The 14,210-nt window shown below is 42.1% G+C and overlaps 1 protein-coding gene across 4 annotated transcripts in view; it reads right to left on the reverse strand.

The window, feature by feature from the left end:
• The window catches only part of TENM4 (teneurin transmembrane protein 4), a 901,054-nt gene that overhangs the window by 250,518 nt on the left and 636,326 nt on the right, over positions 1-14,210 (reverse strand). The gene's annotated exons all lie outside the window — the stretch shown is intronic.

The following is a 14,210-nucleotide window of genomic DNA, read 5'->3' on the forward strand; positions in this document are numbered from 1 at the left end:
CTGTCGCGCTGGGGGGACTGCCGCTGTCCCGTGGTCTAACAGCGCCTTAAAACTAATATTCATCATTTTTTTAGGGTTTGGAGTTCTGGAGAGAGGCATGCATCTCACCACAAAGCGGGTGCTGCCAACGCGGCTGTGTATTGACACCAGGCTGCGTGGTTCTGAAGGGAAAGTTTTGCCTGATGTTTTATGAGGTAAATTTTTTCAGGTTTTACATGAAAATAGTCAACTCTCTTTATGGACTGTCTTTAAGCATGCCCTTATTGATTTTATAAGGCAAACAGCCTGAAAACCACCTCATGCGGGTGGAGGACAGAGACGGGCATTGCTGCATGGCATCAAAGCATGTCAGTGGACCAGCACCCTGACAAACTTAGTGCAGGTTCATTTTGTAGATTAAATCACGAGAAATGTGGCAAATAAGGTTCTTAGATAACATTTTACATAAAGCTGCATCCACCGAAGGATGAGCTTCTAGTGACTTGAAGGAAATTGGATCAGGTACATGGAGATTACGTAGATCCAATTTGAAAAAACATACTGTAAGTAATTAGTGGTATCGGGGTCTTATTCCAATCAGATTTTGGGTTTCCCAGACTGGCTGGGAAATCAGAAACCCCAAGCTGGTGAAAAAAAAAATATCGGGGAAATATGAAGGTTAGATATTGGCACTACATCAATAAAAACGAGGATATGAACACAGACATGTAATAGGTTAAAATACAGGACAATGCATTTAAACACAAGTATTTCCCGTTGATACATTTGATATGAAAACAATTATGATTAATTTCACACATTTTCCCATATGCTGAAATGTTATCATGCAAAATCCATAAAAGAATAACAGCAAAAGAAAAACAGCAAATGTAAAAAAAAAAAAAAAATCGAAAACAGAGTATTTTGAACATAACATAGCACACAACATAGCCATGCAGTATTTCTGACTAAACACAACATGAATGCTTTAGAAAAGCAAACACAAACCCAAAACAATGAAGCGGGTTTAACATTTAAATCCCCCAAAGCTGGTTCTGCGAAGGTTCCTTCCACCTTGGTCATCGATTTTTCTCCTGATAAGCCCTTGGGTGTTACCTCCCTGGCATATGCAGATCTTATAAAGTGAAAACTGTTATCAAAGCAGAAATTATGGTGTTGGGGGAAAAGCCTGGGACCCGGAGAGGACATGGGACTGTGCTCAGAGACACTTAAGTGACTGTGACTCCCCACAGAAGAAACCAACCTTGGTAGAGAGCCTATGCTTTCTTCCAAGTCGTGAGCCCTGTGTGTTTTTATGATCACCACTGGAGTTCCCTGGCTTTCATTCCTACTGACAGCCTTCCAGACTGAGAAGTTCCTCCTTTAGGAACGGTGTCTTTGAGGAATCTATAGCCCACTTCACACTCTCTGACCCTTCTTAGGGTACCAAGGCTGTCACCTTCCTGTTAACTGTAGGTGGGAGCTGGAGAGAGACAGCAGAAAAAGGGACTATGTGCAAATTCTCCAGGGTATTTTGGAGATGCTTAATGGGTGGGAGCAGTAGAAAGCCCCTCTATTAGGCGCTGAGTGACAATTCAGGCACCAGCAGTGCCTCAGCATCCTGTCTAGCTCCTCTCAGCCGTAGCTGTTTGCCTCTGAAACAGGGGGACAGCACACCCTTATGTTATAAAGGGGATTGCAGAAGAAAATTCCTGAAAAATCGTCAAACACTAAAAGGAGGAAATCTACAGAAATGCAGATAGCGAGAGACTACTGTCATGACCCCATGAAAAAGACAGGTGCCACTTGCAGTTCTGAGGTCATGTAAATGCAGAGACTGATTTCTTTTGTGTGCTCCTTTGAGCAAGGCCGTCTTCATACACGTGTGAAATCATATCATGCTCCATCCCACACACCTCTGCTTTGCCATGTCACAAACCCTAACATGCAAACGGCTCTGGAGATACAGCTCTAGCTCTGATGTGCTCCTGAAGAAGCCAAGTCTACTCTGCGTGATCCTCTGTTGCAATGGAGTTTTGATGAGCCCTGACATATTATAAAGTTTAAATCATGTATTTGATTTGTTGTGCTGATGATATATATTTCGGATGCTGTGTAGTCAGGGGAGCCTGCATTCTAGTGTGAAGATGAGTAAAATGGAAAGAAATTGCTCAACCTATGTCATCCTGTAGTCCTGTGCAGTTCTTTGTAACCTGAGGACACATTTTTCCAGCCACTGAGAGACAATCTAGATTTTAAAAATTATTTCAAGCCTCTGACTCATTTACCCAAGGTCCAGTCAAAAAGCATAAAAAGGAAGTTAATGGTAAGATTAACCCACCCAAAATGTGGTAAATGAAAGGAGATCTCTCATGTTTTCCCTGTGTTTTTGTTAGATAGCATGCTTGGCATATCTGCACATGAAACCTGTAGTCCAGACACAAAGACAAGCAACAGAATGAGCTGAATTTGTAAATTGTACTAAACTGTACTGTAACCCTAAACTGAACTGTAACCCTAAAACCAAAATATTAGTACCTATGTCAGCTCACATCAGAAACTGCCATTTCCACGCGGCTGCAAGTTGGGGTTTTGGCATAGACTTTCCACCATGTCCCAGTATTGTAATTTTGGCAATGTGAAAGGAAGGGCTGTACTGCTCTGAAGGGCACCGGTGGATACAACCTGTGCCCCAGAAAATTCCCTCTTGGGCACACAATTTTGGGCTGGATGCAATGGGAGATTTCACAAGCTTCTGGATGGAAGGTGTGGGCTGGTTGGCTGTGCTGACAGCATCCAGTTAAAATGCATGGGAAGCAAAGCAATACCTTCCTTTTTAGCATGTCAGTAACTACGTTTGTAAGACAAGGCTGTCTTAAGTTGGGGATCCTTTAAGAGAATTGCCTCCTTTCCTCTGCTTGGACAGAAAGCCAAAAATTAAATCTGACCTTTTCAGGAAAAATAAACCAAGAGAGAGACAAAAGATACAAGTCCGTATCCTTCGAAGAAAGTATCTCATTGAATTTACTGCAACTGCAGATCCAAGTAAAACAAGCAGGATTCGGCCCATAAACTTTCATTCCAGCTGCCAGAGCAAAATTTCTAATTGATTAGTACAAAATGAATTCACAGCAATACTGGGTTGCTATGGAACCTGAGCAAGTAGGCCAAGTCACTTTGCAGTATGTGCTGTCTCTCCTTCAGAAATACAAAACAGAAGGACTAGATAACACATTCATTATGCACACCCTTGCAATTTGGAAACTAACTCCAAGAAAAACAAAACGGATTCCAAGTATGGGCCCTTTGGCATCAATTTGTAACAATCCTGTATATCCGCTTGCAGTGAGCAGTCGAAATTACGTTCTTTGGACTTGAGGCAGGAATAATATTAAAGTTCAATGTCTCTGTATGAATGATACGTTGCTTGCCCAAATTCAGAGGAAAACAGAACATAAACTTCTATTTTATCTGTGTGCCAGTATTTCAGATTAAGATTAAAAATATCAGGGGAAGATATGTTACAGTCCCTTGTAGATTTATGAAAGCGCTTAGGAAACACAAACTTCGGAACTAGGTTAACACAAAGAATGTGTTTCTCAGCTTCACTACGGAACTCTGCAAATTTTAGGCAACCGCTTTAAATTTAGGGAAGAGACAGACCAGAGCAGACTCTAAATAGTTAGGAGAAAGTAAGACAAACAATAAACATGCCTTCAGTTTATGGTGCACATTTGGCTGTAATATTTCAGAGTACTGTGTGTTTCTAGAGTTACTCTGTCATTTGCAGGTTTTGGCCTTCAGAGATCAAGAGCTGATTTAAAACGGGTGTATTCGCGCTCATGTGAACAGAGAGGCTGCCAGGAATACAGAACACTCAGGGACATCGCTTTAAACGAAGGAAGGTGCATTGTTTCATAGACTATATTCTAAAGAATACACTCATATGTTTACAATTTGTCCCCAAAGGGTTAGAAAAGTGTGGATATGCAAACGCTGACTTCTCATGGAACAGATGTCACAAGGCAATGGGATTTAATAGTGGTCGGTATACCCAGGGTGGTATTATGTGCAAACAATAAATCATTAATATCCTTTTTTTTTTTTTTTCATAGTATTTTCTTTTTCAAGCTTCAACCAGGAATCCTGAAGAAGCTTTACAAGCACTGAGGATGTAAGCTGTGAAATACTGGGATCTGTAATCAGATAGGCTGATAAAATCGGATTGTCTGGAAGCAAACTTTTAATTCTTACAGATAAGGAAACTGAGGCTCATAGACGTGAAATAATTTGCTTCAAAATGCTGTTGTTTCCTGTATCTGCATACTGTATCTCCAACCACTGAGAAGAAATCTGTTTGCAACACTGAAAATATTTAAAATCAGTGATTCCCCCCACAAAGAAGAGATAAGGGAAGATGGGCACAAGTACTGTGGACACAATTAGCTCAGTGTGGCAACTACAGTAATTATCAGGGAAGAACTTTTGCATTATATCATACCGCTGATAAAGCTGAACTTTATACAACCCTAAAATAGGAAAGCTTATAACAGTGGTACTGCTAAACCATAATTACAGAGACAATTCATGCACCATGACAAAAAAAAAGGCTCCAGCCTTAAAAATGTGTGGCACTGGTATGCATTGAGAGTTCACGGGAAGGCTGTATAAATGCAGTGAAGTAGTGTGCTGGCTGGGTTTATTATCCTGTCAAAAGAAAGAGTGTAAACAGATGCTCTTCTGTTTTTGTCTCCCCTTCTCCTTGCACAGTGGTTTTGAGTGATCCGTATTGACATCTAAACTAAATCTTATTGATCTATATTAAAACTGTAGCTAGTCTTGAGCCGGAGAAAACCATGACCTGCTTACACAACGGAAATGCGTAGGTACCTCTGTCTGACAAAAGCAGTTAATTAATAAATAAATCTACAAGCCAGGCAATTTAATTTCATCCCGCACTGTATCCGATTGATTAAAGCCCCACTGGCATGAAGGAGAGCTGTGGGGCTGAGGTCTTGGTGGCAAGCATCGGGGCATCCCCGGCAGCACATCTGAGAGGGATTTACTCCTGTAGTATTTCAGGGCTTTGGAGTTGAGGAGAAGAGCAGGAGAACATCTGCCGCTTTGCTTTCCAAAGCGAGGGGAACATATTATTTAAAGACTAGCCCCCGATGATCACACGGTAAAAGACTGCTTTCTTAGCAGCCAGGAGCCAAACTTCTTTAGAAGAAAGGATTTTTCCTAAGGGACAAACATCACTCATGCCTTTCGCATGGTAGCATATCACGCCTTTCCTGTGGACACCATAAAACACCGCTGGAAGAAGAGCAATCTGAACTAGCTGTCTGGCAAAATATGTCAGTGAATCATAGGAGTAAGAAATTGTTGTGCAGATTTACTGCCGTTCTTTAACAATAGGTGGTCACAACACTGTTAGTTCAATGGGGAATATATATCTTGTGTTTAGAATTGATTAAAAAAGCAGCCTTGGAAAATGACTCTTAGTTATTTATATTTCCTGAATTTCCACCTGCACTTATGTTTATTTTATTTAATTTAATTTTGTGTATTTGATTTATAGCTATGAAGCCAGAGGGGAAAATAAATGAAATAAAGGGGACAAATGAATATCATCTTAACAAGAAAAACCTGGGCAGCTGCCATGTCACCAAAATTAAGAAATGAGTAGTTGGGCCTTGAAAATGAGAAATAATCACATGCCCTGCATGAAGACTGGCATATTGGGAAAAAGGGCCATGGAAGGTTAAGAAGAAATGAATAAATTCACTTGGACTGAAATGGAGTATGAAGAACATATGTTATGCCTTGTGGGTGATTTGTGTTACCCTTCCCCAGTTGTGTTTTTTTTTTTTTTTTCCTCCCCTTTGTGGTGAAGAGATGCATTCTCTTTATCTGTGCAAGGATAGGATAATTTCTATCAAGGAGCTCACAAAGTCACCATCAGTGGGACTTCAGGAACATCCTTGTTCGGACAAGGCAGACCTTCCTCTCGGTGGAAATCATCTAGAATGTGAGAGGTGATGTGATGACGGGACGTATAAAAGCACCCCAACCATATGCCTGTGTTATCTGCCTCTGTCCCAGCCCAGATTACGGACTGAGCATTCGGGCCCTTTGCAGTTATTCCCCAAATGAACCAGAAGGTGGAAAGGGACAAAAAATAGCCCAGACCTCAGATCTGCTTTCTGCCAGCTCCTGAGGTTATTAACCCAACCCGAAACAGCAGAAAACAATTATCCATTGAGCAAGATGGAGAGGAGCAGGGAGGAAATTGTTCCCTTCTGAAATGCAGTTCCTCCGGGGCTTGAGGTGCTCTGGAGCAGCACAGCAGCACTTATAATTTTTTGCCAACACAAGAAAATAATACGGCAGATTTTCAGAAAATTACATGGGCAATTGCCTGAGCCGGATACTCAGCTTGCTCATTTGTAGGCACAACAGTAGAAACAGATTGTGTAAGTTAGCTACACAATTTTCTGAATATCATACTCCAAGGCTGAGATTGTGCTGTTATTCAAAAGCAAAAACAGGTAATTTAATTTCCAAATATATGGGAGAACACTTGTATCTCTTTCAAAATCAAAGAAATGTGGATCAAGAAAGAGACTCTCTTCTGATAGTGCCAGCATAAACAATCCTAATCACCGTGGAATATTTACATCGCTCCTTGTGAAATATTTACGCAAGTAGTTCACATCATCTGAAGTTTTAAGGAAAGCACAAGCCCCTAATTATGGATCACCATTACAAAAGCTCATGCAGCTTTACTCAAACTCAACTTGTAAAAGAATAATGTAATCGGTAGGAAGGCTGATGAGCTGCCTGTGAAATGGCCTCTCTCAATCTGACACTAATGCTCTATCTGATCCAAAACACCCCATATAAAGTATAAAGTTCTCTGCGGAAGATTACATGCAAATCTCCTAAAAGGTCCATTTTCCTATATTTGAACACCGAACGGTGGGCTTTGTAGAAATTGCTTTCCCTAAGCTTTATGCTAACAAAGAGGTTTACACTGCCTTGCAAAACTGTTCATGATAAGCTTGGCCAAGGCAAAGCACCCTTTCTTAGTCCTTTCATCCTAGCAGGGAGGAGCTAATATAAATGGGCCATTGCAAGACTTTTTCACCTCCTTCATTTATGCAATTATTTTGCAGGGTGGTCTTATAGGCAAAAGACCCCAAAATGCAAAAGTTTGGCCCATGATCAGTGCCGTGCTTCGGGACCTGCCCAGCAAACCCTGTCTGCAGTTTCCGTTGGACATTCTGATTTCTCTTAGTTGATTAGACAAGGAGCATTGGGTGATCCTAACTCAGATGCCTAAGTGAAAATGAACCCTGGGCTTCATGTCTGGAACCTGCCTGGAGATAAGGCAATCTCGCTGAGAAATCTCATAGACAAAGCCGTATCCAAGCGATGGAAGATGCCTCAACCGATAGGCACCTAGGGGTAAAAGCTGGAGTGAAGGAGAACTATGAAGCCCTGATGTTTTATGCTTCTCTTGGAAAGACACAGTCTGCCTGAGTAAATACAGTCCAAGGAAAACACAAGGTTGCAGATCTCTGGAGCATGACAAAGGGGTACAGTGAGGATCCAAGTCATCTAGCCATAAACTCTCTGGGGACGAAATTTCAGATGAGAGGAATGTGCCCTGAATAAAGAGATCATTACCTGTTCCTATTCTGGTTACAATTAGCGTTGGCTCTGGATTTCTGTGCTACATTAAAACTAATGAACTTGCTTAGCCGCTTACCCTTACTGGGACAGTTTCCTCCCGATCCCACTTTTTATCCCCCATAGGGTTGGATGCCTCCATCTCTAAAATGTTGTTTTGTAGTGACTGCTGTTTGCTGTTTTCTAGCCAATATCCCTTAATCTGGGAAGATCTTTTTTTCTTTTTTTTTTTTTTTTCTATTTCCTCCAGTGAACGATTTCAAACAAAGCCAACTGTCTCCCTCCATCGCATCACATCTAAGCGTCATAGTTCAGAAGATCATTCTCTGTTTTCAGCTAAGAAGAGAGATCAAGGCAACTTAGTGCTAAAAGACTCTTCTCAGATGGACTCTCTGAAGGGATCTGATTAAGAAGAAAGGTTATTTTCCATAGCAGTTTCCTTCTGTGAGCTAGCCCTGTGGCCCTGGAGTTGAAAACAGAAGGGTAAGCCACCAAGAAAGTGTGAGGTTGCTGCAGAAGAGGAGGCAGGATAGCTGTACAGGAGTGATGCTGAGCCTGATGAGTTAATGTGTGAACAGGAGAAGAATTTGGGCACGGTACCACGCTAAAAGAGCGCACCCTGTGCCAGCACCTGTGCACAGTGCTGTGCTGTGGGTGTGACAGCTTGTAGGACCCCTAAATGTCTCTCTGCACCTCATGTTCCCCTGGGAAAGCACTTGAATCCTGCACATACCCTGTGCCTGGCACAGAGCAGTTAAAGATCAGACTCATCCTACACCTTCCAGAGCCACGTTGGACATTTCTGGCTCTTTATTCTGCAGGCTTTTTGAGGCATGAGCTGTGTCTCCTTGTGTGCTTGCAAAGCCAGCAGAACAGCAGGACCCTGATCTTGCGTTGGGCCGTTGGGTGGTCTTGCAATGCCAGCTGTAAGAGTGGGGAAGTTGTTTGTGCTTGGGTATCACAGAATCACTGAGGTTGGAAGGGACGTCTGGGGACCATATTGTCCAACCTCCCTGCTCACACCGAGTTCTCTGCAGCACATTACTCACAACTGTGTCTGGACAGGTTCTTAAGTCCTTTCTTTTCTACTGCAGGATTGACAAACCAGTCTACAAACCAATTTAATGCTCTCATGTGATCCCAAACAAATCCCAAACAAAGTTCAAAACTGTAAACTCACAGAGTGGCTGGTGGTGTCGGGCAGCTGCGGGTCCCTGTGGTGCCAGCCCTGCTCCAGCAGGGCCACCCCGAGCAGGGGGCCCAGCCCCACGTCCAGGCGGCTGCTGGAGATCCCCAAGGAGGAGCCCCCAGCCCCTCTCTGGGCAGCCTGTGCCAGGGCTCCGGCACCCGCCCAGCCCAGAAATGTCTGCTCACGCTTAGGCAGAACCTTCTATATTGCAGCACCCTCTTGTCCTAGCTGTACTTATCATGGCAGAGAGCTGTTCACAATGTTCTGCACGCAGTGAGAGGCAGAGCGAGTCCCTGTGCTGCAGGACAAGTGTTGTGCTTCCACAGAGGTCAAAGTGAAGACTTACTGAAAAAGCTGCAAAGATACGCAGTTCTCAGTCCTCCAATCCAAAGTCCCTCCGCATAAACCTGCACTTCAGGATCCCTTTCTAAGAAAACTTCCTGAATTCTTGCTAAGACAAAGAGTTAAAATAGTAGCTGTGATGCTCCTGGGAAAGGCTCCCAGTCAGTAGTATTGCACAAGAAGATAACGCAGGAATATGATGCTATTAAGCCAGAAAAATAAATAAATAAATAAATAAATAAATAAATAAATAAATAAATTTAAAAAATGGGACCAAAAATTCTGATTTTCTTTAGGTTCATTTCAGGCCTAGAACAACATTAGTAGCTAAAGAGCACTCACAAGAAAAAAAAAGGAAGAAATTGGTAGAGGCAAAGTTTCAGGTTATTAAACAGCATTTTAAGTCCTAAAAAAGGGAACTATTATTTTTTCCTCCATGTTTTAGCAGCCACCAAGCCAACTTGCAAATGCGATAGCAAGAATTCAGAAAATTTCAGACATCATTGATGTTACTGTTTTTTTTTCTCCAAAGCCTCACTTAAGATCTTTGAAGCCACAATCTGAATACTTTAATCATTGCCTTCCTGACTTCTGCCCTATTAGAAAAAATATTCACCTTGAGTTTTTTTCCAGCTCCTTGCTCAGTAAAAAACAAAACAAAACAAAAAAAAAAAAAAAAAAAACAAAACAAAAAAAAAAAAACTGAAATTCTTCAACGCATTGTGCAAAGAAAGGTCTCATATAAGAGATTTCCTGGACAGAGGGAAGGTAATTATAATTCAACACACATACAAGGCACATGAGGATTATCTGCAAAAAAAATCCCAGTAGTTCAGAGGAGGATTCACAGCAATGTGGGCTGTATGCAGGAGGGCGAGATGCATGGTCTTGTTCACTGAACAGCCTCTCCATCTCTCATCCCCCGCCTCTGCTTGGGTAAAGGAACTAGTTATCTTCAAAAAAAGAATGCATTTTTGAAAAATGAGGGCAGTTTTGAAATAGAGTTTAATGCTTGAAAGGGCAGCACCCAAATCCGTGTAAGGATGTGCTACACTACAGGCTTTGCCATGATGGAGCAAACTCCTGCTCCAGCTGATTTACCATCCTTTCCCCATCCCTGGCTAACTCCGGCCATGCACCCCTCCCCTAAAGCTCTTAATTGCATCCTATACTATAAGGGAAAATGTCTTCCTCATACTACATGGTAATCAAAGTTAGGCAATGAAGAAAGATGACTTGTAGCCCTTATTTTTCTCCTGACTATTGAAACTAGATGCTAGGCATATTCCAACTCTCATAGGTGATTCTTTTTCTGAGTTTAAGGCGTTTCTGTCAAAACTAACACGGAATGGGTACTTTCACATACTAGCTATAAAATAGTTCCTGCTTTCCTTCTTAAAATGTAATGGGTTTGATCTTATCCCATGATAAAAAGTGAACAGAAGCAGGGAGCCATGCTTGTTTTGGATGGTCGGAAGCCCTGGCTGGTTAGCTTGTCCACCTCTGAAGGTTATTGAGGTGGTTATTCACTACGGCATAGAAAACCCTTCTACACCAAGTCTAATTTTAAATTCCCAACCAATTGTGCTGGGAAGCCTGTTCCTGAGTCTTACAGGTCTAACACCATGCACTGCCAGCTACTGCACTGAACACTCTTCAGTAGACTGCCGAGCTGACTCAGGAACCTAGTGGTCTCCGTTCTCTCTAATTTGGATCACAGAATCACAGAATCATCAAGGCTGGAAAAGCCCTCCAAGACCATCTGGTCCAACCATCCCCCTACCGCCAATGTCACCCACCAAACCATGTCCCCAAGCACCACGTCCAACCTTGCCTTGAACACCCCCAGGGACGGTGAATCAACCACCTTCCTGGGCAGCCCATTTCAATGCCTGACCGCTCTTTCTGTTTTCCCTGCACTCTTAAATTTTCACTGGGCAGATCCTGCGTGCACACAGAAGAGGCTCTATTCCCTCTGCTAGATATTTTTTCAAGTGATGCTTTTCATTTGGAAAAAATAAAAAATAAAGAAACAAGTTAATCTAAAGCCCAGTTTTTCACAAGGCTGTACTTTAAATCTCTTGGGAGAATTACATGCAAAAAATCTTGTACGTTTGCAGCTTCCCAGCAGTATTTTATTACAGTATTTTCTTGTCCTACATAGAGAAAAGTACAGTAGCCGTATTATTTCTCTGGTTTCTTCAGCTTACAGCATACTTCCTTCCTGATGTCATATCCTGTATAGTGATCCTATTATCAAAAATAATAGTATAAACTCAGCTCCTACTTCAACTCTTAAAACGTCCATTTATCACAGCCTTATAAAAATGCTTGGAAAATGTATTTGCCAATGCATTTCACTGAATCACCTGGAAAAAGCTCAAAGGCTGACTGTAAGGAAGTGCTAAAAGATGATTTGGAAAAAATTAAGCAAGTATAACAGCTATTGCTTATCAGCAAGGAAAAAAAAAAAAGATAAAAGATAAAATAAGCAGGGTAGTGTTTTTTTCTTTCTTTCTTTTTTCTTTTTTCTTTTTTTTTTTTTCTTTTTGTTCCAGGATAATTATCCAGACCTCCAATTTCCTCACTTAATATATTTATTTAGGCACTGTAATTAAGCCAGTAATTGCTCAGTATCCTCTAAGAACTGACCTTGATGTGTATAATAAACTGATGTTATGATGGGAAAGAATAACTAAAACGAACTTGAAAAGTCTTAAAGTGGCAAAAGCCCTTTCACATGCAAAATATGAAAAGGAAAATTTAGATGGCTTTTCCCCACAGACTGGAATTCTCCAGTTTACTTGGGTTCAAATGTCCCAAATTTCCCCAGATTCATTAAGCTCTGAGGTTTGATGTGATAGAGTCTGCCTAAAAGTCACAATTTGCAGACCTTGGTCCTTAGAGCAAAGCACCAAAATTCACTTTTCTTTAAGTAAACTGAAAAGTTGAAGTCATTAAGTGCAGAGGCCCTGACAAGCAGATCAGGAGTTTGGGACTATGATGGAGCTTAACTTTTCATTGGTGCAAGAGAACCCAGAGCTCATGGTGCAGACAGCCAGTGGATTTGGTTGTGTGCCTGTTTATATAAACAAATAAAAACTTAAATTATGTTTTAGAGCCAATGCTTAAAATTGTTTACACATGATCATAAATATGGGTTGTTTCCAGATATATATTAAATGATCAAGTGTCACCTGTACACAGTCTTTGCAAAGAAAGAGTGTGTTGTATTTTTATGTTGTTATTGGCTGAAAAATTTTGCTGTCTAGCCCCATCCCTTTGGGCATAAACTAACCCACGACACCCTCATGGGGCATCTGCAACACATGTTTGGAGATGCTTAAGAACAACGAAAGCTCATTGCTTCGTTGTTGTAGGCCCAGTGTACCCAGAAGCTGTAATAAAACTCATTTTTACGTTAGAGATTCTAGCAACGGACTGGTAAAGGTGCTATTGGCAAACTGGTTTGCATCTGAAGGTTCCCCAGATTACAGGTTCTCCAGAGCTATTTAGCAGCAGCTCTGGTTGGACCTCTGCAGTTGCACAGTAACTGTGCTGTCTTCAGTTTTTTTTCTTTTTACATTTTCTTTTATGCCAAAGTTGATGCAAAGATGAATGTGAAAAAGGCACGACGCTGACTTCTTGTTATATACTTGTGATTTTCATTATGCCCATCCCCGAGGCAGCGAACCCAGCACCTGGCCCTGCTCGGGTGTTCTGGCCTTCCACTCAACGGAGGCAGAGGTGCTGGGGTCTGGGAGCAATAGAGCTACTTCATAAGCAAAGTGGTCATTCCGGTGTGAACATTAAAAGTCCTGACACACACCTAAAAATGGGCTCTGGTAGCCATTATTCCATCCCATTTACCCTGCAAAAATTTATGCACCCATACTAGCTCTGTTAGAAACTGTGAGCAATTTCTCTAAACCCACACTTAGCTGTGAAGTCTGCTGCTTCTATTATGGACTTGAAGAAAGCTTGCCTACTTTTTTTTTCTGAGTATATTACTTGTAATAAAAGATACTACCTGTGCCTACAAGTGTTTTCTTGACTAACTCCTCGGATTATCACACCTACAAAAATATGCCACTAGGCTGATATTTCAGGATCTCAAATGGCATACAGATGCTTGCTGGCTCACTTTGAGAAATAGTTTTCTACGACTAAATTGATTTTATAACTGCATTAGTAACACTTATAATCATTTAAAGCTCTTCAGGTAGTAAAGCACCAAGGAGATTTCTCCACATCCTCCTGTTTTGGAGGGGAACACTCACTCACCTCCACTAATAAAAGGATGTGAAAACCTGATGCGGATGACGTGAAATAACCCTATTATTTAAAATATAAGAAAATCTAACACAGGTCTTAGAGAGCGCAGATAAAAAGAGAAGGTCAATAACCCAAATGTGCCCACTTGTGGAAGATCTATGCTTAGTACACAGATTTAGTTTTTGACTTTATCACTGTATCAATGAAGCCAACCACATGAGCGTGCAAAGGCACTCAGCGGAAGCAAAGGACATTTAGAATCATAGAATTATTAGAGTTGGAAAGCCCTCCAAGATCGTCTGGTCCAACCACCCCCCTACCACCAATGTCACCCACTAAACCATGTCCCCAAGCACCACGTCCAACCTTGCCTTGAACACCCCCAGGGACGGTGACTCCACCACCTCCCTGGGCAACCTGTCCCAATGCCTGGCTGCTCTTGCTGAGAAGAAATGTCTCCTCATTTCCAGCCTGAACCTCCCCTGGCACAACTTGAGGCCATTCCCTCTGCTCCGATCACTGGTTACCTGTGAGAAGAGGCCGACCCCCAGCTCCCCACACCTTCCTTTCAGGCAGTAGCAGAGAGCAATAAGCTCTGCGCTGAGCATCCTCTTCTCCAGCCCCAACCCCCCCGTTCCCTCAGCTGCTCCTCACAGGCCTTGTGTCCCAGGCCCTTCCCCAGCTTCGCAGCCCTTCTCTGGACACGCTCCAGGGCCTCGATGTCCTTCTG

Source organism: Oxyura jamaicensis, chromosome 1, assembly GCF_011077185.1.
Source record: "Oxyura jamaicensis isolate SHBP4307 breed ruddy duck chromosome 1, BPBGC_Ojam_1.0, whole genome shotgun sequence".
NCBI lineage: Eukaryota > Metazoa > Chordata > Aves > Anseriformes > Anatidae > Oxyura > Oxyura jamaicensis.